At 36.5% G+C, this 27647-nt stretch overlaps 1 protein-coding gene across 9 annotated transcripts in view; it reads right to left on the bottom strand.

The window, feature by feature from the left end:
* The window catches only part of TANC2 (tetratricopeptide repeat, ankyrin repeat and coiled-coil containing 2), a 343384-nt gene that overhangs the window by 268219 nt on the left and 47518 nt on the right, over nucleotides 1-27647 (bottom strand). The window contains exon 1 of one of the 9 annotated variants that reach the window (XM_067022258.1): nucleotides 19221-19296. The exons of the other annotated variants lie outside the window; for them this stretch is intronic. The gene's annotated coding sequence lies outside the window, so the exon portion shown is untranslated. Of the gene's footprint in view, nucleotides 1-19220; nucleotides 19297-27647 lie in introns of those variants that run through there. 9 annotated transcript variants of the gene reach the window in all.

Genomic DNA, 27647 nt, shown 5'->3' with positions numbered 1-27647 from the left:
AGGGAAAAGATCAGATGCTGACAGGTCAAGTAGTACGAAGAGTGAGAACTGATCACTGAATTTGTCAATGTAGATGACTTAGTATGGTTCCTGTGGAGTGGTAGGGGCAAAACCTGATGGGATTAAGTTCAAGAGAGATTAGAAAGAGATTCTGAAAAAGGTCTTGTCTCTCCCCAGACATGGAAGATAACCCATGGACACCCTGGATATTCTGACTGCCATCTCGTAAACACAAAGTGAATAAACTATGGGATAAAGCTAACACTATGAAAATTACAGCAGAGAAACAGAAGACACTAAGATCCTTGTTGACACTGAATTACTGAAGAAAACTACCCTATCTCTGGACTACAGTTATATAATCCAATAAATCCCCTTCATCATATAAACCAGAGGTCAGTAAACTAGTCCATAAGCCAAATCTACCCTGCCGCCTTTTTTTGGACAGCCAGTGAGCTAAGAATGGTTTTTACATTTTTAACTAACTGAAAAACAGTTTAAAAATAATATTCTGTGACAAATAAAAATTGTATAAAATTGAAATTTTAGTGCCCATAAAGTTTTATTAGAACACAGTCATGATCACTCATCTACATACTTCTGTGAAATTGATACAGTAATACCCTATTGAGTTGTGGTGAGAAACAAATGTAGTAATATAAAACACAGCATGCCATCTGGCACTAAGTAAACACTTACTAAATGATAACTGGACTCTTTACCTATCATCATCATGATCAACAACATCCTTTCACCAAAAGATGGCTTAAATGTCATTTCCAATCTTCTCTGTAAAGACTTTCTGGAGGCCTATCAGAAAGAATTAAACGTTCCCTCTTCTGTGCTTCCAAAGCACATTATACATATCTGTTTTATAGCACTGCCACACTGTATAATAATTATTTATACGACTATCTCTGGACTGTAAAATGTTCTAAGTGTGCCTTTGAAAGCCTTTTTCATATTGGTATTTTCAGTGTCAACTTGGGAGTCAAAAGGTATTCCCTAAAAAGAAGAAATAACAGTTGAATTAATTTTGTCAAGAGCCAGCTCTAAAATTAATGTATTCATCAAATTAAGTTCAAGGAAAAAACCAAAAAGTGGTATTGATATGGTTTGAGACACAGTTTTAGGAGTTCAGTGTTTCTCTTTTCTTCTCCAAACTATTTCTATGAAAAGAAAAGATGAGCGGCATCATTGAAAAGCACTATGACCTTATCCATCACATCTAGCTCCATGATCTTTATTTATCAATAAAAATTTTCATAGGGAAGCCCAGACCCACCTAAAACTTTAGTTTTTAAGAATACATATATATAGAGTTTCTTTAAAGAGAAAAGGAAGCATTCTACACCAAATAAAATATACTGATTAACATGCCATCAGTACTATAGCTGACACTTTTCAAAAGTATACTATAAAATATTTTCAAAGTTTGCCAGAATATAAAACTGCCAAGTTTACAGGTTTTCATAGACCTAGCTTATATACTGTAAATTAAAAAAATAATAACTTCTCTATGATGAGTTATTAATTTATATTTGCCTAAGGCATCCAAAATGTCCTAGAAAGTCTGATCTGTAGCTCAAGAAAAGTTCTGCTAAACACAGAATGTTTTGATTCTCATGATGTAGCTAATGCATCAGTGATGATGTCTAATAACAGGGAAACAAGGTAGACTTGCTAATTGTAAATGGAGCAATCACCAGTAATAATGTCAGTAGTTTAAAAGTTGATTACTGTGCTTTCAAGGTGCACAATGAATATACAAAATATCAAGCCTAACACTGAGTTAAATTAATAGAGTAACTCTTAAAAATAAAGGTGTCTACAATTATGTATTTTTTGCTTTTTTTAAAAGTAAACTTTTTATCTTAGAATAGTTTTAGATTTACAGAAAAGTTGTTAAGATAGTACAAGGAGATCTTATAAACCCTAAACCTGGCTTCCCATCTTAGATCAGTCTAGTCATTTGTCCAAACTGATCAATCAATATTGACATTATTATTAACTAAAGTCCATACTTATTTAGATTTCCTCAGTTTTTTTCTTTTTTTTTCTTGCAGTACACGGGCCTCTTACTGATGTGGCCTCTCCCGTTGCGTAGCACAGGCTCCGGACGCGCAGGCTCAGAGGCCAAGGCTCATGCGCCCAGTCGCTCCGCGGCATGTGGGATCTTCCTGGTCCGGGCCACGAACCCGTGTCCCCTGCATCGGCAGGCGGACTCTCAACCACTGCGCCACCAGGGAAGCCCCTTTCCTCAGTTTTTATCTAATGTTTTTTCCATTCCATGATACCATATTACATTTAGTCATCCTGTCTCCTAAGTCTCCTCAGACTATAACAGTTTATCAGACTTTCCTTGTTTTGGGTGACCTTGACAGTTTTGAGGAGTAACGGTCAGGAATTTTGTAGAATGTCCCTCAGCTGGGTTTGTTTAATGTTTTTCTCATGATTAGATTGGGATTAGACTGAGATTATAGGTTTCGGGGAGGAAGACACAGGCAAATTGCCATCCTCACCATATCATTTCAAGAATATATACTATTAATAGCATGAAACTAGTTAAATAAATATCCTACATAACTGAAAAGGAAAAAGTGAAGCTCAAGCTTCTTAGACTGTGCCAACATTAATGAAAAAAGTCATTACCTACTTGGTCTTTACTATGTGTCAGGCACTATGATAAATGTTTTACAAATTTATGTAGTTCAATTCTCAGTAAAACCTTATGAGACGGGACTTCCCTTGTGGCACAGTGGTTAAGAATCCGCCTGCCAATGCGGGACACATGGGTTCGAGCCCTGATCTGAGAAAACCCACATGCCGTGGAGCAACTAAGCCCATGCGCTACAACTACTGAGCCTGCGCTCTGGAGCCCGCGAGCCACAACTACTGAAGCCCATGCACCTAGAGCCCATGCTCTGCAACGAGAAGCCACCACAATGTGAAGCCCATGCACCGCAACAATGAATAGATCCCATTTGCCACAAGAGAGAAAGCCCGCATGTAGCAATGAAGACCCAATGCAGCCAAAAATTAAAAGAAAAACAAAAAAAACCTTATGAGATAAATATTCGTTTTCTTTTTACTACATCAGGAAACAGGAGTCGAGACTTTAAGCAAAAATGGTCACAACTGTAGAGTTAGTAAGTGCAGGACCCAGGATCTGAAATAGCCTGATTCTAAGGCCTGTTCTCTTCTCCACCATTCTAGGTCACCTCCTTGCAAAAGGGAATACAGTTTATTCACATCTATATACAAACATACCATGATATGTTAAGGAGCTCTAACAATATGGTTGTAGGATGTAAAAAAAAAAAGATGAAAAAATTCCAAGGTGAATTTGAAATAATCTCTGATTTCAAACTTCTTCCCCTCAAACTGCGTACTCAGTATAGCTCACTTAAATTCTTGAGCTTGATCTAAGAGTTTTCTCCACATGGAGTTTCCTAGTAAGACAGACATCTCTACACATAAGTACTTCTTAGATTCATAGAATGACAGAGCCAGAAGGAATGTGGAGTTTCTTTGTTTTTGTCAATTTATTATTTTTTTAGCATTCTGTGAAGTTGAAGCTTTAGGAAAAAGTCAGCACAGCAATTTATAATAGTTAAAAATATAACTGAATGTCAACAATAACTGAATATACACACACACATACTTACTTTATTTATATTTAGTGTTCTTATCTGTTGAAACTGGATGCTGAAGAGCATACATATAGGTCTCAATCTTGGCTGCACATTAGAATGATCTAGGAATCCAGGGATTGTGAAAAATCCTCAATGCTCAAGCTACTCCAGCAAATCAATTAAACAAGAAACACTGAGAGTGAGACCCAGGCATGAATATTTCTTTCGAGTTCCCTGGATGATTACAAATTGCAGCCAAAGTTGGGAAACGTTAGTAGAGATTAAGTGGTGCTGTGATAGTGATGAACTGTATCCACCTGAAATTTTCCAGTGCTAACAGACAGATGCTGTGGGTCAAAGATACTAACTGCAGAGAAGGATATGATCTCTCAATTGAGGACAAAGATTATATTCCCACATTCACTCTCTGATCTCTTCTGTTTATTTTTTATTATAATTTACTTTGGTGACTTGCGCAGGGGGTTGTAGATTAAACTGGGATAGTAAAGTGGAGAAGAGTTTAACCTACAGTTAACTAGTCTGAATGTACATCTCTGTACTGGGCTTGATAAGTTACATTACTGAGATGATGATTTCATCTAAATGTAAAGTTTCCTAGGATCCTAAAAACTAGAAGAGCCTCTGCCTCTTCCTATTAACCTGGGTCTCAGGCAAGCCACAGCTTCTAAAGTATGAGAAGGGATGTTCAGAAACAGTACCGTATTTTATTTGCAAAGACAGACAGGAGTAAAAGAACATAGTGCATTGACGGAAATTCATCGAAGAGTTTGGTATGGCTAGAGGATAGAAAAGTATGGGGAAGAAGTAGAATATAAAAGTAGAAAAGTTGGCAGAGGCAAAATCACAAACGGCATAATCACGATGATCAATCTGACCTTTATCCTGTTAAGTGTGGGGAAGAAAATGAAGGACGTTAAGCAGGGGAGGAGCATGATCTGACCAGTGTTCTGAGAAGATAAATTCAGCATGGGTATACAAGTTGGCTCTATGGGGTCATAGGCTAAAGGCAAAGAGATCACTGCAGTAAGTCCACAGGAAAGGAAAGCCTGAGTAAATGCATTAACATTAAGAATAAAGAGGAAAAGGTAGGTTCATGGACTATTTGGGACTTAGAAGTACAAAGACTTTGTAGCCGGTTAAAAGAGTTGTTTCTAATCACTATCATCAATTTTCTTTCCCTTTTCTTCCTTGAATCCACTCCCATCAGGCATTTGCCCACACCACTCCAGAATATTCACACTTACCAGGATCGCCTATAAAGTCCATTGCTAAATCCAAGGGTCATTTTTCAGTCTTCTTATTTTTTGACTTAACAACAACATTTGATGCAGTTACTCTTTTTTCCCTGAAGCTTTGTCTTCACTTAACTTCCAAGACACCACACTTTCCTACCTCTGTGGCTCCTCCTTCTCAGTCTCCCTGGCTTGTTCTTTTTTATCTCCTTATCTCTAAATGTTGTACTGCCCCAGGGCTCAGTTTTCTAATCTGTACTCTTTGCTGTGTACATTCCCTTGGTTATCTGAAACAGATCCAGGGTTTTATGTTTCATCTATAAGCTGATGATTTCCAAATTTATATCTCTATCTGGACCTCATCCATGAACTCACTCCATATTTATGGAGTTACCTACCCTACATCTCTACTTTGAATATCAAATAAACATCTCAAGATTTAATGTCTTAATATTCCTCCATAAACCTGCTCCTCTCACAATCTTCTTCATCTCTGTAAACAGCAACTCCACTGTTTTATTTGCTGCTCAAGTCAAAAACCTTGGAGTCATCCTTAACCCGTCTTTTCCTCTCACACTGCACAGACAAACCAACAGTAAAACCTGTCAGCCATACATTCATAACATAGCAAAACTCTCTCTCACCCTTTGCTACTGGTCCAAGCCACCTTCATCTACAACCTGGTTTCTCAGCTTCTGCCCCAGCCTGGCTTCAATCTAGTCTCAACAGAGCAAGCAGAATGGTTCTGTGAAAACACAAATCAGACCATGACATTCCTCTCCTGAAAACCTTTCAAAGATTTCCCACCTTGATAAGAGTAAAAGTCAAAGTCCTTAGGTCAAGGCGTTATACGATCTGCCCCCATCCACTCTCTGACTTCATCTCCTACTACTCTTGCCTCTCTGGCTTCTCTCTTGCTTCTGGAAGCACACTGGTTCCCCTCACCGTGCTTTAAACACTGCAAGAATATACCCATATCAAGACCTCTGCCTGGAATACTTTTCTCTCAGATATCAGTATGGCTTGTTGTTTCATCTCCTTCAGGGAGACACCTAAATGTCCCCTCAGTGATGCCTTCCCTCACCACCCCTATCTAAAAGTGTACCCCCACACACACACCATATTTACACAGATAGACTTTTTTCTCCCTTCCCTGCTTAATTTTTCTTAGTAGTTATCACTAACGTATTCTACATTTTGCTTATTTATCTTAATTTTGGCCATGTTCTCCATTAGAATTTAAGTTCCATGAGGATAAATAATTTTGTATTCATTGTTCTATTCCTCATGCTTAGAACAGTATCTGACACATAATAGGTGCTCAAAAAATAGCTCTTGAATGAATTAATTTGCATGAGTGAAATGAGTGAAAGGAAGAAATTCTAAGGATGCCTTAGAATTATTGATTTGGGAATTTCACTGCACTGATTATGTCATTAACCAAGACAGAGAATAGAAGATGGGAGATTGGGAAGGAGAAAAGATAAGCCACTGTAACCATGGAGTCAATTTAAAATCTGATTTGATCTTCACCTCTATTTAGAGCCTCATCAATATCTAGATCTAGAACCAGGTGGAGGAAAACATGAACAGCCAGAAATGAAATTATTTAATGCCTTGAAAACCAAATTAGTCACTCTCAAATAAGAGTTCTGTACTGATTCTCAATTCTCAACCCAAATATTTATGTTCTACTTTAAAATCCATTATTCTATTAGGGAGCTCCTCATTCATCTATCTGCAAGAAAACTGGAAAGCTCCATCTACATAACAACCGTTTTTTGCAATGTGTATTTGAATGTCTTAAATATACTTCAAACTCGAAATATCCAAACATGAAATTCTGACCTTCCCCTCACCCTTCAGACCTGATACTCTCTATCAGAGTTCCCCATCTCAATGAATTCATCACCAAATACTGTTGATTTTCCTTCTTAAATGTCTCTTGAATCCATCCTCCCGTCTCCATATCCAACCTGTATCCATTCCTATATTGATTCTCTTCTAAATGTTTATCCACAAAGCATCTGAGTAATCATTTAGAAATGCAAATCTAGTAGTTACCTCATTTAATATTTAAAATGTTTAAACGATCTCCCATCAGAATAGATAAAAATTATCAACATGACCTATAAGGTTCTACTTTTCCAGCTTCATTTCTAATTAGTTCTCCCTTTGTTTTCCTAATACTGGCTTTCTTTCATTTTCTGATCTCTACTCTCAGGATATCTAGAGCAGAAACCTAAGAAACAACTACTATATACTTGGGGAGTCAGGATAAAATGGTTTTCATCCAAAATTCCTGCCTTCATATATGAGAATAAGTTTCAAATGCATTAGTAATAGAGAATTTTATGTCATATAGTTGACAATAAAATAAACCTTTATATTTATTCCTCTTACTCCCTAAAAAGAAAGACAGCTACTGACAGACTAAAACTCAAATCTCCCCTTCCCCACTTCATCCGCAAGGCATAGCATCTTTCTGATTTGACTGATAAGCATGTTTAAATGTATTGACACTGACATGGCCACGTTAGCCCAGCTGCAATGCAATCTCGGTCAATGAGTGTAGAACATCAGTACTACTACAGGAGCAGGTAGGGAATCAACTGGGAGAGTGCACAAAGGCCTGGCTTCACCCCAGCCTGTTACTCCTCAGCAGAAACTTCCTATGAACAAATTCCCTAATTCACTGAGTACCACCCACTTCTCTTCGTCATCTGTGGGTTGCAAACAGAATCATAAATTTAAAAGTAGTGTTAGCATACAAGGGAATTATAGATACAGGAAGCCATGGTTATCAGCTAGAAATGATTTAAGTAAAAGCCCAGTATAAATAAAATTGTAAAATGAAAAAAAAATGTATTGACACTGAAAACCCAAAGTAATTAAAAGCTCCCAAATCATATTATCTAAATATTCTTCAATTCGTTTTCAAATAAATTATTCTTTATTTATCCTATATCCATAAATAATGCTTTACTGCTACTGGTTTATATTTATATATACATACTTTTTTACAAATACTCAGCACAATACCATGCACTTATGAGTACCTCAACTTTACTATATTATTTGATTTTGATAGTGATGGCAATGAAAATAAAAATTCAAGATCAAAATGTTAAAGTCTGGAGCTGCCAAAGAGGCAAGAGACTTTTTCTTGCCTCTTTGTTTCCTGGTGCACGAGGAGATTAACAGCACGGTTTAAAGGAGCTCCAGAGACGCGCGCGAGCCGCGGCTATCATAGCAGACGCCAGAGATGGGCATGGGACACTAAGGCTGCTGCTGCTGCTGCTACAAAGAAGCCTGTGTGTGAGCACAAGTCACTCTCCACACCTCCCCTCCTGGGAGCCTGTGCAGCCCGACACTGCCAGGATCCCGTGATCCAGGGACAACTTTCCCAGGAGAACACAAGGCGCGCCACAGGCTGTTGCAACGTCATGCAGGCCTCTGCCCACCGCAGGCTCACCCGAATCCATACCACTCCCTCGCCCTCCCCCCCCCACCACCACTGAGTGAGCCAGAGCCACCGATTAACCCCGTCCTGTCTGAGCAAAGAACAGAAGCCCTCAGGGGATCTACACACAGAGGCGGGGGGGGGGGGGGGGGGGGGGGGGTGCAAATCCAAAGCTGTACCACAGGATCTGTGCAAACAAGGAAGAGAAAGGGAAATCTCTCCCAGCAGCCACAGGAGCAGTGGATTAAATCTCCACAATCAACATGATGTACCCTGCATCTGTGGAATACCTGAATAGACAACGAATCATCACAAATTGAGGAGGTGGACTTTGGGAGCAAAGATATATTTATTTTTTTACCTTCTTCTCTTTTGGTGAGTGTGTATGTGTATGCTTCTGTGTGTGATTTTGTCTGTATAGCTTCGCTTTTACCATTTGACCTAGGGTTCTGTCTGTCCGTTTTTTGTGTGTTTTGTTTTGTTTTACTTTTAAAAATTTTTTTATTTTTTTTTAAAAAACTTTATTTTATTTTACTTTATTTTATTTTATTTTATCTTCTTTCTATTTTTTCTCCCTTTTATTCTGAGCCATGTAGATGAAAGGCTCTTAGTGCTCCAGCCAGGTGTCAGGGCTGTGCCTATGAGGTGGGAGAGCCAACTTCAGGACACTGGTCCACAGAGACCTCCCAGTTCCATGTAATATCAAATGGCGAAAATCTCCCAGAGATCTCCATCTCAACACCAAGACCCAGCTTCACTCATAAGGATGCCTAAAATCATAATAAGGCTACAGACACCCCAAATCATGCTACCAGACGTGGACCTGCCCACCAGAAAGACAAAATCCAGCTTCATCCACCAAAACACAGGCACTAGTCCACTCCACCAGGAAGCCTACACAACCCACTGAACCAACATTAGCCACTGGGGATACCCAAAACAACGGAAACTACGAACCTGCAGCCTGCGAAAAGGAGACCACAAATACAGTAAGTGAAGCAAAATGAGAAAACAGAGAAACACACAGCAGATGAAGGAGCAAGGCAAAAACCCACCACACCAAACAAATGAAGAGGAAATAGGCAGTCTACCTGAAAAATGATTCAGAAAAATGATAGTAAAGATGATCCAAAATCTTGGAAATAGAATAGAGAAAATACAAGAAACGTTTAACAAGGACCTAGAAGAACTAAAAAGCAAACAAACAGTGATGAACAACACAATAAATGAAATTAAAAATTCTCTAGAAGGGATCAATAGCAGAATAACTGAGGCAGAAGAACAGATAAGTGACCTGGAAGATAAAACACTGGAAATAAAACACTGGAAATAATTACCACAGAGCAAAATAAAGAAAAAAGAATGAAAAGAATTGAGGACTGTCTCAGAGACCTCTGGGACAACATTAAATGCACCAACAGTCGAACTATAGGAGTCCCAGAAGAAGAAGAGAAAAAGAAAGGGACTGAACAAATATTTGAAGAGATTACAGTTGAAAATTTCCCTAATATGGGAAAGGAAAAAGTTACTCAAGTCCAGGAAGTGCAGAGAGTCCCATACTGGATAAATCCAAGGAGAAACACGCCAAGACACATATTAATAAAACTATCAAAAATTAAATACAAAGAAAACATATTAAAAGCAGCAAGGGAAAAACAACAAATAACACACAAGGGAATCCCCATAAGGTTAACAGCTGATCTTCAGCAGAAATTCTGCAAGCCAGAAGGGAGTGGCAGGACATATTTAAATTGATGAAGGAGAAAAACCTACAACCAAAATTACTCTACCCAGCAAGGATCTCATTCAGATTTGATGGAGAAATTAAAACCTTTACAGACAAGCAAAAGCTAAGAGAATTCAGCACCACCAAACCAGCTTTACAACAAATGTTAAAGGAACTTCTCTAGGCAAGAAACACAAGAGAAGCAAAAGACCTACACGAACAAACTCAAAACAATTAAGTAAATGCTAATAGGAACATACATATCGATAATTACCTTAAATGTAAATGGATTAAATGCTCCCACCAAAAGACACAGACTGGCTGAATGGATACAAAAACAAGACCCGTATATATGCTTTCTATGAGAGACCCACTTCAGACCTAGGGACACATACAGACTGAAAGTGAGGGGATGGAAAAAGATATTCCATGCAAATGGAAATCAGAAGAAACCTGGAGTAGCAATTCTCATATCAGACAAAACAGACTTTAAAATAAAGACTATTACAAGAGACAAAGAAGGACACTACATACTGACCAAGGGATCAATCCATGAAGAAGATATAACAATTGTAAATATTTATGCACCCAACATAGGAGCACCTCAATACATAAGGCAAATACTAACAGCCATAAAAGGGGAAATCGACAGTAACACAATCATTGTAGGGGACTTTAACACCCCACTTCCACCAATGGACAGATCATCCAAAATGAAAATAAATAAGGAAACACAAGCTTTAAATGATACATTAAATAAGATGGACTTAATTAATATTTATATGACATTCCATCCAAAAACAAAAGAATACACTTTCTCCTCAAGTGCTCATGGAACATTCTCCAGGATAGATAATACCTTGGGTCACAAATCAAGCATTGGTAAATTTAAGAAAACTGAAATCGTATCAAGTATCTTTTCTGACCACAATGCTATGAGACTAAATATCTAAATAGTATTACAGGAAATAAATGTAAAAAATACAAACACATAGAGGCTAAACAATATGTTACTAAATAATCAAGAGATCACCTAAGAAATCAGAGAGGAAATCAAAAAATACCTAGAAACAAATGACAATGAGAACACGACGACCCTAAACCTATGGGATGCAGCAAAAGCAGTTCTAAGAGGGAAGTTTATAGCAATAAAATCCTACCTCAAGAAACAAGAAACATCTCAAATAAACAAACTAATCTTACACCTAAAGCAATTAGAGAAAGAAGAACAAAAAAAACCCAAAGTTAGCAAAGGAAAGAAATCATAAACATCAGATCAGAAATAAATGAAGGAAATGATAGCAAAGATCAATAAACTAAAACCTGGTCTTTGAGAAGATAAACAAATTTGATAAACCATTAGCCAGACTCATCAAGAAAAAAAGAAAGAAGATTCAAATCAATAGAATTAGAAATGAAAAAGGAGAAGTAACAACTGATAGTGCAGAAATACAAAAGATTATTAGAGATTACTACAAGCAACTGTATGCCAATAAAATGGACAACCTGGAAGAAATGGACAAATTCTTAGAAATGCACAACCTTCCAAGACTGAACCAGGAAGAAATAGAAAATATGAACAGACAAATCACAAACACTGGAATTGAAACTGTGATTTAAAATCTTCCAACAAACAAAAGCCCAGGACCAGATGGCTTCACAGGCAAATTCCATCAAACATTTAAAGAAAAGCTAACATCTATCCTTCTCAAACTCTTCCAAAATATAGCAGAGGATGGAACACTCCCAAACTCATTCTACAAGGCCACCATCACCCTGATACCAAAATAAGACAAAGATGTCACAAAGAAATAAAACTACAGGCCAATATCACTGATAGACATAGGTGCAAAAATTCTCAACAAAATACCAGCAAACAAAATCCAATAGCACATTAAAAGGATCATACACCATGATCAAGTGGGATTTATCCCAGGATACAAGGATTCTTCAATATACACAAGGCAATCAATATGATACACCATATTAACAAATTGAAGGAGGAAAACCATATGATCATCTCAATAGATACAGGGAAAGTTTTCGACAAAATTCAACACCCATTTACGATAAAAACCCTGCAGAAAGTAGGCATAGAGGGAACTTTCCTCAACATAATAAAGGCCATATGTGACAAACCCACAGCCAACATCATCCTCAATGGTGAAAAACTGAAATCATTTCCACTAAGATCAGGAACAAGACAAGGTTGTCCTCTCTCACTGCTATTACTCAACATAGTTTGAGAAGTTTTAGCCACAGCAATCAGAGAAGAAAAAGAAATAAAAGGAATCCAAATCGTAAAAGAAGAAGTAAGCTGTCACTGTTTGCAGATGACATGATACTATACACAGAGAATGCTAAAGATGCTACCAGAAAACTACTAGAGCTAATCAATGAATTTGGTAGAGTGGCAGGATACAAAATTAATGCACAGAAATCTCTTGCATTCCTATACACTAATGATGAAAAATCTGAAAGTGAAATTAAGAAAACACCCACATTTACCACTGCAACAAAAAGAATAAAATACTTAGGAATAAACCTACCTAAGGAGACAAAAGACCTGTATGCAGAAAATTATAAGACACTGATGAAAGAAACTGAAGATGATACAAATAGATAGAAAGATATACCATGTTCTTGGATTGGAAAAATCAACATTGTGAATATGACTCTACTACCCAAAGCAATCTACAGATTTTATGCAATCCCTATGAAACTACCAATGGCATTTTTCACAGAACTAAAACAAAAAATTTCACAATTTCTGTGGAAACACAAAAGACCCCGAAAAGCCAAAACAATCTTGAGAAAGAAAAACGGAGCTGGAGGAATCAGGCTCCCTGACTTCAGACTATACTACAAAGCTACAGTCAGCAAGACAGTATAGTCCTGGCACAAAAACAGAAATATAGATCAATGGAACAGGATAGAAAGCCCAGAGATAAACCCACGCATATATGGTCACCTTATCTTTGATAAAGGAGGTAGAATATACAGTGGAGAAAAGACAGCCTCTTCAATAAGTGGTGCTGGGAAAACTGGACAGGTACATGTAAAAGAATGAAATTAGAACACTCCCTAACACCATACACAAAAATAAACTCAAAATGAGTTAAAGACCTAAATGTAAGGCCAGACACTATAAAACTCTTAGAGGAAAACATAGGCAGAACACTCTATGACATAAATCACAGCAAGACCCTTTTTGACCCACCTGCTAGAGAAATGGAAATAGAAACAAAAATAAACAAACAGGACCTAATGAAACTTAAAAGCTTTTGCACAGCAAATGAAACCATAAACAAGACGAAAAGACAACCCTCAGGATGGGAGAAAATATTTGCAAATGAAGCAACTGACAAAGGATTAATCTCCAAAATTTACAAGCAGCTCATGCAGCTCAATATCCAAAAAACAAACAACCCAGTCCAAAAATGGGCAGAAGACCTAAGTAGACATTTATCCAAAGAAGATATACAGATTCCCAACAAACACATGAAAGAATGCTCAACATCATTAATCACTAGAGAAATGCAAATCAAAACTACAATGAGATATCATCTCACACCGGTCAGAATGGCCATCATCAAAAAATCTCCAAACAATAAATGCTGGAGAGGATGTGGAGAAAAGGGAACCCTCCTGCACTGTTGGTGGGAATGTAACTTGATACAGCCACTATGGAGAACAGTATGGAGGTTCCTTAAAAAACTAAAAATAGGATTACCATATGACCCAGAAATCCCACTACTGGGCATATACCCTGAGAAAACCATAATTCAGAAAGAGTCATGTACCACAATGTTCATTGCAGCTCTATTTACAATAGCCAAGACATGGAAGCAACCTAAGTGTCCATCAACAGATGAATGGATAAAGAAGATATGGCACATATATACAATGGAATATTACTCAGCCATAAAAAGAAATGAAATTGAGTTATTTGTAATGAGGTGGATGGACCTAGAGACTGTCATACAGAGTGAAGTAAGTCAGAAAGAGAAAAACAAATACCATATGCTAACACATATATATGGAATCTAAGAAAAAGAAAAAGGTCATGAAGAACCTAGTGGTAAGATGAGAATGAAGACACAGACCTATTAGAGAATGGACTTGAGGATATGGGGAGGGGAAGTGTAAGCTGTGACAAAGTGAGAGAGTGGCATGGACATATATACACTATCAAATGTAAAATAGATAGCTAGTGGGAAGCAGCTGCATAGCACAGGGAGATCAGCTCAGTGCTTTGTGACCACCTAGAGGTGTGGGATCGGGAGGGTGGGAGGGAGGGAGATGCAAGAGGGAAGAGATACGGGAACATATGTATATGTGTAACTGATTCACTTTGTTATAAAGCAGAAACTAACATACCATCGTAAAGCAATTATACTCCAATAAAGATGTTAAAAAAAATAAAAATGTTTTTACGAAAAAATGCTATTAAAGCTAACAATATGACCTTGATATACATAATATACAAAACTCAAAAACAATATTCCTTTCCCTAAACATGTCACTGGTAAGGTAAGACTAGAGTATTACCATTTTGTATTTTTCTCCCAAGGAACTTTGGAAACGTGAATACAATGATGAAGTGGTTGAATAATAGAGATCATTAGGATCAAGTAGAATATAAAAATATTTTATCTAAGAATAAGCAAGGAACTAAATAAAAAACCAGAAAACAGACTTGCATATAAATAAAGAAACTGTGTATATGAGAAAATAGTATTATAAAACACTGGAGTAAGGAAAGGTGATTCAACAACAAATAAGGTGGGAAAATTGTCTTTCTCCATATAAGAAAAAAATAATTATATCATCTTCTCACACCATAATCCCATCACCAAAAATTAAATGGAAAAAAGAAAACCAAAATGTACTAAAAATCTGAAACTGAAAAATACAACTTTAACCATTTTAAGAAAATACAGGAGTATATATTGGCGATCTTTTAAGGAAAGATTTCTGAAACAAAATGGGGGAAAAGAATGTCAAATATGAATAAATTAAAAATTTTAACTTCTATTCAACAGGAGTTTCAAGTTTTAGTCTCATAACCAAAAGCAAAGTTTTAAGACCAGATAGAGACTGAGAGACGATATCTGCCATAAACATCACAGACTAAGTATCAATCTAAGGGTTCACAAACTTCTGTAAAGAGAACAAATATTCTAGGCTTTGCAGATCACATGTTCTCTGTTGCAACTACTGAACTCTGCCACTGTAGTGCTAAAGCTCTGTTCCAATAAAACTTTTATTTATGGACAATGAAATCTAAATTTCATAAATTTTCATGTTATGACATTGTATTCTTATTTATTTTTTTCCGAATCATTTAAAATAACTGTAAAAACTATCTGCACAAAAACAGGTCGTGGGCTGGATCTGACCCATGGGCTATATAGTTTGCTGAACCCTGTCTAGAATATATAAAGAATATTCAGAACTCAATAAGAAAAAGATAAATAATCCATGAGAAAATGCATAAAGGATATGAGAAGGCTGTTAACAAAAGAGGAAATGTGAAAGGCCAATAACCACATGAAAGGATATTCAGCCTTGCTAAAAATTAGGGAAAGAGAAATTAAAGCAGTAGGGTATTACCTTTCATCTACCAGAATGGGGAAAATGGAGAAGTCTGACCATGTGAATGTTGGAAAGGATATGGCAAAACAGGAACTCTCAAACACTTTGGAGAAGAGTATAAACTGATATAGTGACATAGGAGAGAAATAATCTAGTACAACTGAAAATGCAAATAATCTACATCTGGTCAATTCCACTTCTAATCTAGGTAGAGCCCCTAGATACGTATGTAAGGATATTCACTGCAGCATTATTTGTAGTAACACAAAAGAAATACTAAAATAAACTCCCAGAATAAATAAAACTCCCAGAAACTTATCTCTAAATTTCACCCCATTCTAAGAATGTTTTCATTTTTTATTCCTTTTATTCTTAACTACACTGTTACTGTGAAATCATAAATAATACCCTAAGAAACTACCTGGATCTTAGAATTATAAATACAAAGATGATTAAATGAATATTAGCAATAGTTTTTTTATTGCTTAGTTGAAAATGAATTATCCTCTATTTATAGCATAAAACATTTTGTTTTTATTCTGTAAGAGTATTTGTACATTTTCTTTACTAAAATGTTTCTTTATTGTCAAAGCACCTAATACAACAGTCATTCAGTCGTCAACTTACTTTGCAACATTCTCCTTCAACAAAAGATATCTTAATTGCATCCAGCTCTCTATTGCAAATTTACAGTACTAATCCTTGCCAGCCATTTTGTTTTCAGCTTGTAACACTAGCCGCCAGCTGCCTTCAGCCTGACTCTATTAGCATATCGGATAATTTATGAAATAAGCACAGAAATGGAACTAAAAGATATAGTTGGTTTGTATCAGAATATAACGATACATTAGATATACTCTTTAAATATGCTTTTAAAATGATACTCTATTTTTCAATATAATAATTGAAATTAATAATTTTTTTAATATAAATGTTCATTCCTGCTCACAGTAATTTTTTCTTCCCCCAAGTTCTATAAATGATGTTGACCTACTACTGTTTAAATATAAGCTTTTCCAATTTTAATAGAATAAACTACAAGTGTGTTTTAAATATGTTCTGTAAAAGGATAAAAGGGTTGGATATTTGGTACTGTAATTTACACCTATATTCCAGCAGGCCACCTAGCCAAGAATAATAAATACTTAAAAGCTAACATATATTGTTCTCACATCTCAAGGGTGTTTCTAGTAACCAGCAGACAGCAAACAAGTCTTCACCTGTTTTGACTTGCAATAGCCTGCTGTTTGAATGTGAATAACAATGTGCCCTCACCAAGCATCACTAAAGTCTTAGATGACAAACTATCTAATGCAATTTTAATATGATGGGAAAGGGTAGGGCCAAAGAGTTTCTATTAGTGTCCTGTTATTCTTCAGAACTCTTTCCATCCCATCCTTCCCACTCCCCCAATAAGTTCCACTCATCCATATTTAATAAATGTTCTGAAATTATATTATTCATTAACCCACTCCACTTAACATAAAACTCCTTTTAGAGAGACTCTTCTAGCTCATTAAATAATACTATTTACAAAGTTTGTTAACTTAATAGAATATAACACTTCCTTGAAGTAACAATGAACAACAACAACAGAGTCTGAAGGGGATAAAAACCCACAAGGAAATAAAATGCTCAAGAATAAGGATTATCAAAGTGCTTTAACAACTTCATTTTCTCTTCCAAACCCCTCCAAGGCATTCTTCTGTTTTTACTGTGATGTTAACTAACCATCCAGGCTGCTGTAGAAGCCTCTGGTTAGAATGGATTTCAAGGCTGCTGTGTCTTTTGAGGAACCAATCAGATTTCTTTGTTTCATCTGCAACATTCCATCAGGGTTATATAACATTTTAGATACATGAAACATTCTAATAATATAGTGTATTTCGATCTATAGTTATCTATTGTCACTAAATTTGGCACATGAAAATCCCTATTCTTCTGTGTCATTCGATAAATCAAGGAATACAGTACAGATGAAAAGGTTATATTTTCTTTTTGGGGAGAAGATAGAATGAATTTGCTTTGTCTAAAAGAAAGAGTTTTTGAAAATATAAAATATGAGCACTTTGCAGACTAATAAGATTAATGCTGATTCTTCTTATTTCTGTTTACAGTAAAGTGGGTGAGGTAATCCAACACAGTAGCAAACAGCCATGTAGTTTGTTAATTCTTATCACATACAACATGTCATTAGTATAGAATAAAACATTATAAATAGATTTTAAACTCAGGCTTAATCTTTTGCTAATTTTTTTAAAGCACAGAAAAATTAAATACTTAATATTTAAACAAATATTTCCTCAAACAAGAAAATCTGAACTCTATATGTCATAGCCCAAATAAACACCCACAATACCAATCAAAAAAACAGTATACCAGCATCACTGTTACCTATATGATCAGAATACTTGCAGTACACTTATACTGGAACCACGCAAATATTCATATTCTCTCTCTCTCTCTCTCTCTCTCTGCTAGAGATAATGCTGCATAACTTAAATACTGCTCTTCTGTGCTATTAATATAACAACTCAGATATTCAAGAATAAAGCTAGCTGGAACCTGTGAATCTAGTCTTTTCTTTCTTTTTACAACTCAAAGGCAACCCACATTTGATGCTTACAAATCAGCACAGGATTAAAATAGTGCCTGAATGCATAAAAAAGCTGAATCTGTTGGGTGTGGCTTAAGTAAATACATCTTGTCTCAACTGGACAGCTCCCCAGTACCATGCAGCCACCGACACCCAAAATATATGAGTACATAAGTGCTCCCGGGAGAGGGTGGGACACTAAACCCCCATGTTTTTCTAAGCTCGATGTTCAATTGTTTCTTTACTGTACTTCTAAAATGACAGTGCCTTGAGTCAATACAGAGCATTGCTCAAGAAACCAAGGACAGAGAAATTTTACTTGTCCTATTTCCTCTCCTTATTTTATACTCACTGTGTACAACATGGCCGTTCTTACTAACATTTTGCTTTCATAAAAGAGGTAGTCATTTAAATCATGACTATGTGCAATGCGAACTCACACTGCATTACAGTCATCAATAAAATATGAAGTGCCAACTCCAGTGTTCATTTTACTTATTCTCCATCTCACCAGAGAATGCTCTACTAATGCTCTCTACTATTATAAAATGAACACTATTAGGAAAGAGACATTGCTAGGAGCTGCGACAAATATGCAACAGAAAATATAAATCCTTTAAGTGCTTACTTTTAAAAAAATCTACTATTAATAGGAAAAAAAACCTTCATGTATATATATGTGTATTTTTATACATACACATTACACATATTTAGTACAAGTATAAATCTGTTTATAAGCTTCCATGCATGCATTTATTAAAGCTACACATGCAATATACCTGAAACTTCTATATATAGAGTGCATGCAGATTTCAGAACTATACATTTTCATTCTTAAGTGGCCATAATCAAATATTAAAACAGCTAAGGATATCTGACATACTGAACTATAGCTAAGCTTTTAATCTTGTTAGACAATCTTCTCTGCTATTCGGTATAGCAAACCCACCTTTGGATCATACTGTCGGTTATTTTTTTCCCATGCCCTCTACGTGCTGCACCATTTTGTTTGTCTTCTGGACAGTGGAGAACTCGGCAGAACAGCAGTGAAGGAGTGTACTGAAGTCAGCAGAGGCAGTGCCAGCCTCCTACTGCAGTCTGTATATTGAACGCACTCAAACCCACAGGTGCCTACGTAAAATCCTCCAGCTGCAGCCTGCAACTTAATGTTTCCTTCAGCAGCAGATCTGTATGCTACCTTCACTTTGTTTTAACCAAATAAATGGACAGGATATACAACAGTATGCATCTTTTAAAAATGCATTTTACACAAAATACTTATATAGATATTATCTCTATTAAGTAGCCAAAAATGACTGACTTTTTAAATCAGGAGGGTAATTACCAAATTATGAAGATTCAGAAGAATAATCACCAAAAAAGAAATACATTTCTAACATTTTAAAAGTTCTAAATTGATAATTTTTTCAAAAAAGTATAACATTAAAAAGTAACATGTGACATGTCTTACATCGTCTTACATGAATGACTTTACAAGTAATTTTTCACATACCATTTAAGTATATCATGAATAAATGTATAAAGAAGTCTACCTTTAACCATACCTTTTCAACAAATAATCCATTGATAAGAGGAAAATACAGAACTTATCTGTTAAAAGGCAAAGTGAACCTAAGTAAACCATTGTTCAAACACTGACAGATGAAACAAAAAACAGAAGCTCACAATCCTTTCACATAAACTTCAAACATACACACTCTCATTCTACCAGAATTATAGAATTTAAAAACTGAGAGAAAACTTAAAGAAGACAAATAAATTTAACTCTTTAATTTTTCAGATGAACAAATTAAGAACCAGAAAGGGTAATGCTAAAGTACCTTTCCCAAGGTCACACAGCCAGTCAGTAGCAAAACCTGGATTTCTACCCACATCTTTTAATAAATAATTAATAACTACTGAAACTCACCAAAGATTAAACAGTAACCTGAATATTCCTACAACTATTAAATAAAGTTTGGGGTTAAAAAACCTTTATAGGGCTTCCCTGGTGGCGCAGTGGTTGAGAGTCCGCCTGCCGATGCAGGAGACACGGGTTCGTGCCCTGGTCCGGGAAGATCCCACATGCCGCGGAGCGGCTGGGCCCGTGAGCCATGGCCGCTGGGCCTGCGTGTCCGGAGCCTGTGCTCCGCAACGGGAGAGGCCACAACGGTGAGAGGCCCGCATACCGCAAAAAAAAAAAAAAAAAAAAAAAAAAAAAAAAAAAAAAAAAAAAAAAAAAAAAAAACCTTTATAAAAAGAAATTTCCAGGTCCAGATGTCTTCACAGGTAAATTCTACCAAACATTTAAAGAAATAACAATTCTACACAATCTCCAGATAACAGAAGAGAGGAAAACACTCACAACTCATTTTATGAGGACAAAATCATTCTGATATCAAAGCAGACAAAAACATTACAGAAAAGTATAGATCAATATCTGTCATGAACATAGAAACAGAAATCCTCAACAAAATATTAGCAAATCAAATCCAGTAATGTATTTTTAAAAGACCCACATACACTATGACCAAGAGGGATTTATCCTGGGAATGCTAAGCTAGTCAACATTTGGAAATCACTAATGTAATCCATTATATTAATGATTCAGAGAAGAAAAATCACTTGACGTAGAAAATGCATTTAACAAATTCCAACATCTATTCATGATAAAAACTAGAAAACTAGGAAGAGACGGAAATTTCCTCAGCTTGATAAAGAACATCTACAAAAAACCTACAGCCAACATCATACTTAGTGTTCAAAGACTGAATGCTTACCCACAAACCCTAAAGATCAGGATCAAGGCAAGAACACCCACTCTCACCACTCCTAGCAACCATCATACTACAAGCGCTCATCAGTGTATACAGACTGGAAAAGAAAAAATAAAACTGTCCCTGTTCTCAGAAGACATTATTTTACACTTAAAAAATTCAAACAAATCTACCAAAAGCAAACAAACCCCTCCAAAAACCTCTTCAAACTAAGTGAGTTTAACAAGGTCACAGTACGAAGTAAAAAAAAAAAAAAAATCGTATTTTTAATTAATTATTTATTTACACTTTTACATATTAGCAATGTACAATTAGAAACAAACATGTTAAACACACAATAGCTTAAAAAAAGGAAAAGAAAAGAAATACTTATAAATCTAACAAAACAAATACAAGATCTGTATAGCAGTACTAAAAAGTGCTGATGAAAAACATCAAATAAGACCTAAATAAATGAAAAACATGTTCATGAACTGGAAGATCTCACACGGAAAGATTTCAATTCTACTCCAACTGGTCCATAGATTTAATGCAATTTTAACCAATATCCCAGAAGGATGTTTTCATAGATAAAGATTCTAAAATATATACAGAAAGGTAAAGGATCTAAAATATCTAAAACACGTTTGAAAAACAATGAAGTTGTAGGAATCACACTACCCTGTTTTAAGACTTACTATATAGCTACAGTAATCAAAACAGTGTGATATTGGCAAATTGATAGAAACAGACAAGTGGAACAGAACAGATGGTGGAGAAACAGACCAGTTTGACAAATATGGTCAACTGATTTGTGACAGTCGTGCAAAAGCAATTCTAAGAAGGGATAGCCTCTTCAACAGTGTTGCTGGAACAACTACATATGTAGATGTAAAAAAACAAACATACACATCAACTTTAACCTCAGACATGATATTAAAAAGAACTCAAGGGACTTCCCTGGTGGTGCAGTGATTAAGAATCTGCCTGCCAATGCAGGGGACATGGGTTAAATCCCTGGTCTGGGAAGATTCCAGATGCCGTGGAACAACTAAGCCTGTGCACCACAATTACTGAGCCTGTGCTCTAGAGCCCACATGCCACAACTACTGAGCCCATGTGTCACAACTACTGAAGCTCGTGTGCCTAGAGCCCATGCTCTGCAACAAGAGAAGCCACCACAATGAGAAGCCCACTCACTGCAACGAAGAGTAGCCCCGGCTCACTGCAAGTAAAGAAAGCCCACGTGCAACAAAGACCCAACACAGCCAAAAATAAATAAAATAAATTAATTTTTAAAAAACTCAAAAAGGATCATAAACCTAAATATAAAACTACAAAACTTAAGAAAAAAATAGGAGAAATCTTTATGACCAGGTTAGGCAGAATTTTTAGATAGGATACCAAAAGCATGATGCACTTAAAAAAAAAAAGATAAACTCAACTTCATCAAAATTTAACTTTGTACTTCAAAAAAATCACTGTTACAAGAATAAACAAAACAAGCAAATCACATATCCAACAAAGGACCTGTATCTAGAATATACAACGAACTCTCAAAACTCAAGAGTAAGAAAACGAACAACCTAATTAAAAACTGAACAAAAGATCTAAACAGACACTTCACCATAGGGGATACACAAAAGGCAAAATATGCACAGGAAAAGATGTTCCACGTCATTCACCATTAGAGAATTGCAAATTAAAACCACAATGAGATATCGGTACACATTTAATAGGGTGGCTAAAATAAAAAATTTATATATGGACAATATCAAGTGCTAGCAAGGATGTGGAAAACTGGAACTCTCATACATAGCTGCTAGGAATCAACATGATACAGCCACTCTGAAAAATAGCTCGGCAGACATTTCCTGAGATCCTCACACCACGCTGCTTCTTTATGCCACAAATACCCTGCCTTCAGTGAGGCTGATTCGAGATTCGTTCTCCCATTTCATCCCCTGCCTGTCTTGTGAATAAACCCTCTCTTTGCTGCAAACCTCTACATCTCAACATCTTGGCTTGTGGGATGTCAGGCAAGAGCAACCTAGTTTGGTAACACTTGGTTGAATTGCAAAACTGCCATGTGGCTGACAGGGCCTTGGTGCTCTGGCCAGGTGTCAGGCCTGAGCCTCTGAGGTGGGAGAGCCAAGTTCAGGACGTTGGACCACAAGAGACCTCCGGGCCCCACAAAATATCGATTGGTGAGAGCTCTCCCAGAGATCTCCATCTCAACACTAAGACGTAGCTCCAATCATTGACCAGCAAGTTCCAGTGCTGGACACCCCATGCCAAACAACTAGCAAGACAGGAACACAACCCGACCCATCAGCAGAGAGGCTGCCTAAAGTCATAATAACTTCACAGACACCCCAAAACATACCACTAGATGCAGTCCGGCCCACCAGAAAGACAATATCCAGCCTAATCCAGCAGAACACAGGCACTAGTACCCTCCACCAGGAAGCCTACACAACCCACTGAACCACCTTACCCACTGGGGACAGACACCAAAAACAACGGGAATTACGAACTGGCAACCTGTGAAAAATAGACCCCAAACACAGTAAGTTAACCAAAATGAGCAGACAGAGAAATACACAGCAGATAAAGGAGCAACATAAAAACCCACCACACCAAACAAATGAAGAGGAAATAGGCAGTCTACCACAAAAACATTTCAGAGTAATGATAGTAAAGATGATCCAAAATCTTGGAAACAGAATAAATACAAGAAACGGTTAACAAGGACCTAGAAGAACTAAAGAGTAAACAAACAATGATGAACAACACAATAAATGAAATTAAAAATTCTCTAGAAGGAATCAATAGCAGAATAACTGAGGCAGAAGAACAGATAAGTGACCTGGAAGATAAAACACTGGAAATAATTACCACAGATCAAAATAAAGAAAAAAGAATGAAAAGAATTGAGGACAGTCTCAGAGACCTCTGGGACAACATTAAATGCACCAACATTCGAATTATAGGGGTCCCAGAAAAAGAAAAGGACTGAGAAAATATTTGAATAGATTATAGTTGAAATTTTCCCTAATATGGGAAAGGAAATAGTCAATCAAGTCCAGGAAGCGCAGAGAGTCCAATACAGGATAAATCCAAGGAGAAACACGCCAAGATACATATTAATCAAACTATCAAAAATTAAATACAAAGAAAACATATTAAAAGCAGCAAGGGAAAAGCAATAAATAACATACAAGAGAATCCCCATAAGATTAACAGCTGATCTTTCAGCAGAAACTCTGCAAGCCAGAAGGGAGTGGCAGAACATATTTAAAGTGATGAAAGGGAAAAACCTACAACCAAGATTACCCTACCCAGCAAGGACCTCATTCAGATTCGACGGAGAAATTAAAACCTTTACAGACAAGCAAAAGGTAAGATAATTCAGCACCATCCAACCAGCTTTACAACAAATGCTAAAGTAACTTCTCTAGGCAGGAAACACAAGAGGAGGAAAAGACCTACAAATACAAACCAAAAACAATTAAGAAAATGATAATAGGAACATACATATTGATAATTACCTTAAATGTAAATGGATGCTGCAACCAAAAGACAAAGACTGGCTGAATGGGTATAAAAACAAGACCCGTACATATGCTGTCTAAAAGAGACCCACTTCAGACCTAGGGACACATACAGACTGAAAGTGAGGGGATGGAAATGGAAATCAAGAGAAAGCTGGAGTAGCAATTCTCACATTAGACAAAATAGACTTTAAAATAAAAACTATTACAACAGACAGAGAAGTACATTACATAATGATCAAGGGATCGATCCAAGAAGAAAATAAAACAATTGCAAATATTTATGCAGCCAACATAGGAGCACCCCAATAAATAAGGCAAATGCTAACAGCCATAAAAGGGAATTGACAGTAACACACTAATAGTAGGGGACTTTAACACCCCACTTTAACCAATAGACAGATCATCGAAAGTGAAAATAAATAAGGAAACACAAGCTTTAAATGATACATTAAACCAGATGGACTTAATTGATATTTATAGGACATTTCATACAAAAAGAACAGAATACACTTTCTTCTCAAGTGCTCATGGATCACTCTCCAGGGTAGATCATATCTTGGGTCACAAATCAAGCCTTGGTAAATTTTTTTTTTTTTTTTTTTTTTTTTTTTTTTTGCGGTATGCGGGCCTCTCACTGTTGTGGCCTCTCCCGTTGCGGAGCACAGGCTCCGGACGCACAGGCTCAGCGGCCATGGCTCACGGGCTCAGTTGCTCCGCGGCATGTGGGATCTTCCCGGACCAGGGCACGAACCCGTGTCTCCTGCATCGGCAGGCGGATTCTCAACCACTGCGCCACCAGGGAAGCCCCAAGCCTTGGTAAATTTAAGAAAACTGAAATCATATCAAGTATCTTTTCCAACCACAATGCTATGAGACTAAATATCTAAGTAATGTTACAGGAAAAAAATGTAAAAAATACAAACACATAGAGGCTAAACAATATGTTACTAAATAATCAAGAGATCACTGAAGAAATCAAAGAGGAAATCAAAAAACACCTAGAAACAAATGACAACGAAAACACAATGACCCAAAACCTATGGGATGCAGCAAAAGCAGTTCTAAGAGGGAAGTTTATAGCTATACAGGCCTACCACAAGAAACAAGAAAAAGCTCAAATAAACAATCTAACCTTACCCCTAAAGGAACTAGAGAAAGAAGAAGAAACAAAACCCAAAGTTAGCAGAAGGAAAGAAATCATAAAGATCAGAGCAGAAATAAAGGAAACAATAGCAAAGATCAATACAACTAAAAGCTGGTTCTTTGAGATGATAAACCATTAGCCAGACTCATCAAGAAAGAAAGGGGGAAGACTCAAATCAATAGAATTAGAAATGAAAAAGAAGAAGTAACAACTGCCACTGCAGAAATACAAAGGATCATGAGAAATTACAAGAAGCTATTTATCAATAAAATGGACAACCTGGAAGAAATGTACAAAGTCTTAGAGAAGCACAACCTTTGAGTCTGAAATAGGAAGAAATAGAAAATATAAACAGACCAATCACAAGCACTGAAATTGAAACTGCGATTAAAAATCTTCCAACAAACAAAAGCCCAGGACCAGATGGCTTCACAAGCGAATTCTATCAAACATTTAGAGAAGAGCTAACACCTATCCTTCTCAAACTCTTCCAAAATGTAGCAGAGGTAGGAACATGCCCAAACTCATTCTACAAGGCCACCATCACCCTGATACCAAAATAAGACAAAGATGTCACAAAAAAAGAAAACTACAAGCCAATGTCACTGATGAACATAGATGCAAAAATCCTCAACAAAATATTAGCAAACAGAATCCAACATCACATTAAAAGGATCATACACCATGATCAAGTGAGGTTTATACCAGGAATACGAGGATTCTTCAATATACCCAAATCAATCAATGTGATACACCATATTAACAAACTGAAGGATAAAAACCATATGATCATCTCAATAGATTCAGAGAAAGCTTTTGACAAAATTCAGCAGCCATTTATGATAAAAAACCCTCCAGAAAGTAGCCATAGAGGGAACTTACCTCAACATAATGAAGGCCATATATGGCAAATCTACAGCCAACATCGTTCTCAATGGTGAAAAACTGAAACCATTTCCACTGAGATCAGGAACAAGACAAGGTTGCCCACTCTCACCGCTATTATTCAACATAGTTTTGGAAGTTTTAACCCCAACAATCAGAGAAGAAAAAGGAATCCAAATCGGAAAAGAATTAAGCTGTCACTGTTTGCAGATGACATGATACTATACATAGAGAATGCTAAAGATGCTATCAGAAAACTACTAGAGCTAATCAATGAATTTGGTAAAGTAGCAGGATACAAAATTAATGCACAGAAATCTCTTGCATTCATATACACTAATGATGAAAAATCTGAAAGAGAAATTAAGGAAACACTCCCATTTACCAGTGCAACAAAAAGAATAAAATACTTAGGAATAAACCTACCTAAGGAGACAAAAGCCCTGTATGCAGAAAACTATTAAGACACTGATGGAAAAATTAAAGACAATACAAACAGATGGAGAGAGATTCCATGTTCTGGACTGGAAGAACCAGCATTGTGAAAATGACAAAACTACCCAAAGCAATCTACAGATTCAATGTAATCTCTATCAAACTACCAATGGCATTTTTCACAGAACTAAAACAAAAAATTTCACAATTTGTATAGAAACACAAAAGACCCCAAAGAGCCAGAGCAATCTTGAGAAAGAAAAATGGATCTGGAGGAATCAGGCACCATGGCTTCAGACTATACTACAAAGCGACAGTCAGCAAAATAGTATGGTACTGGCACAAAAACAGAAATATAGATCAATGGAACAGGATAGAAAGCCCAGAGATAAACCCACACACATATGGTCACCTTATCTTTGATAAAGGAGGCAAGAATATACAATGGAGAAAAGATAGCCTCTTCAATAAGTGATGCTGGGAAAACTGGACAGCTACATGTAAAAGAATGAAATTAGAGTACTCCCTAACACCATACAAAAAAATAAACTCAAAATGGATTAAAGATCTAAATGTAAGGCTAGACACTATAAAACTCT

Source organism: Kogia breviceps, chromosome 19 (assembly GCF_026419965.1).
Source record: "Kogia breviceps isolate mKogBre1 chromosome 19, mKogBre1 haplotype 1, whole genome shotgun sequence".
NCBI lineage: Eukaryota > Metazoa > Chordata > Mammalia > Artiodactyla > Physeteridae > Kogia > Kogia breviceps.
Note: the sequence above shows the minus strand (reverse complement) of the source record. Positions and strands in the feature narration are given on the sequence as shown.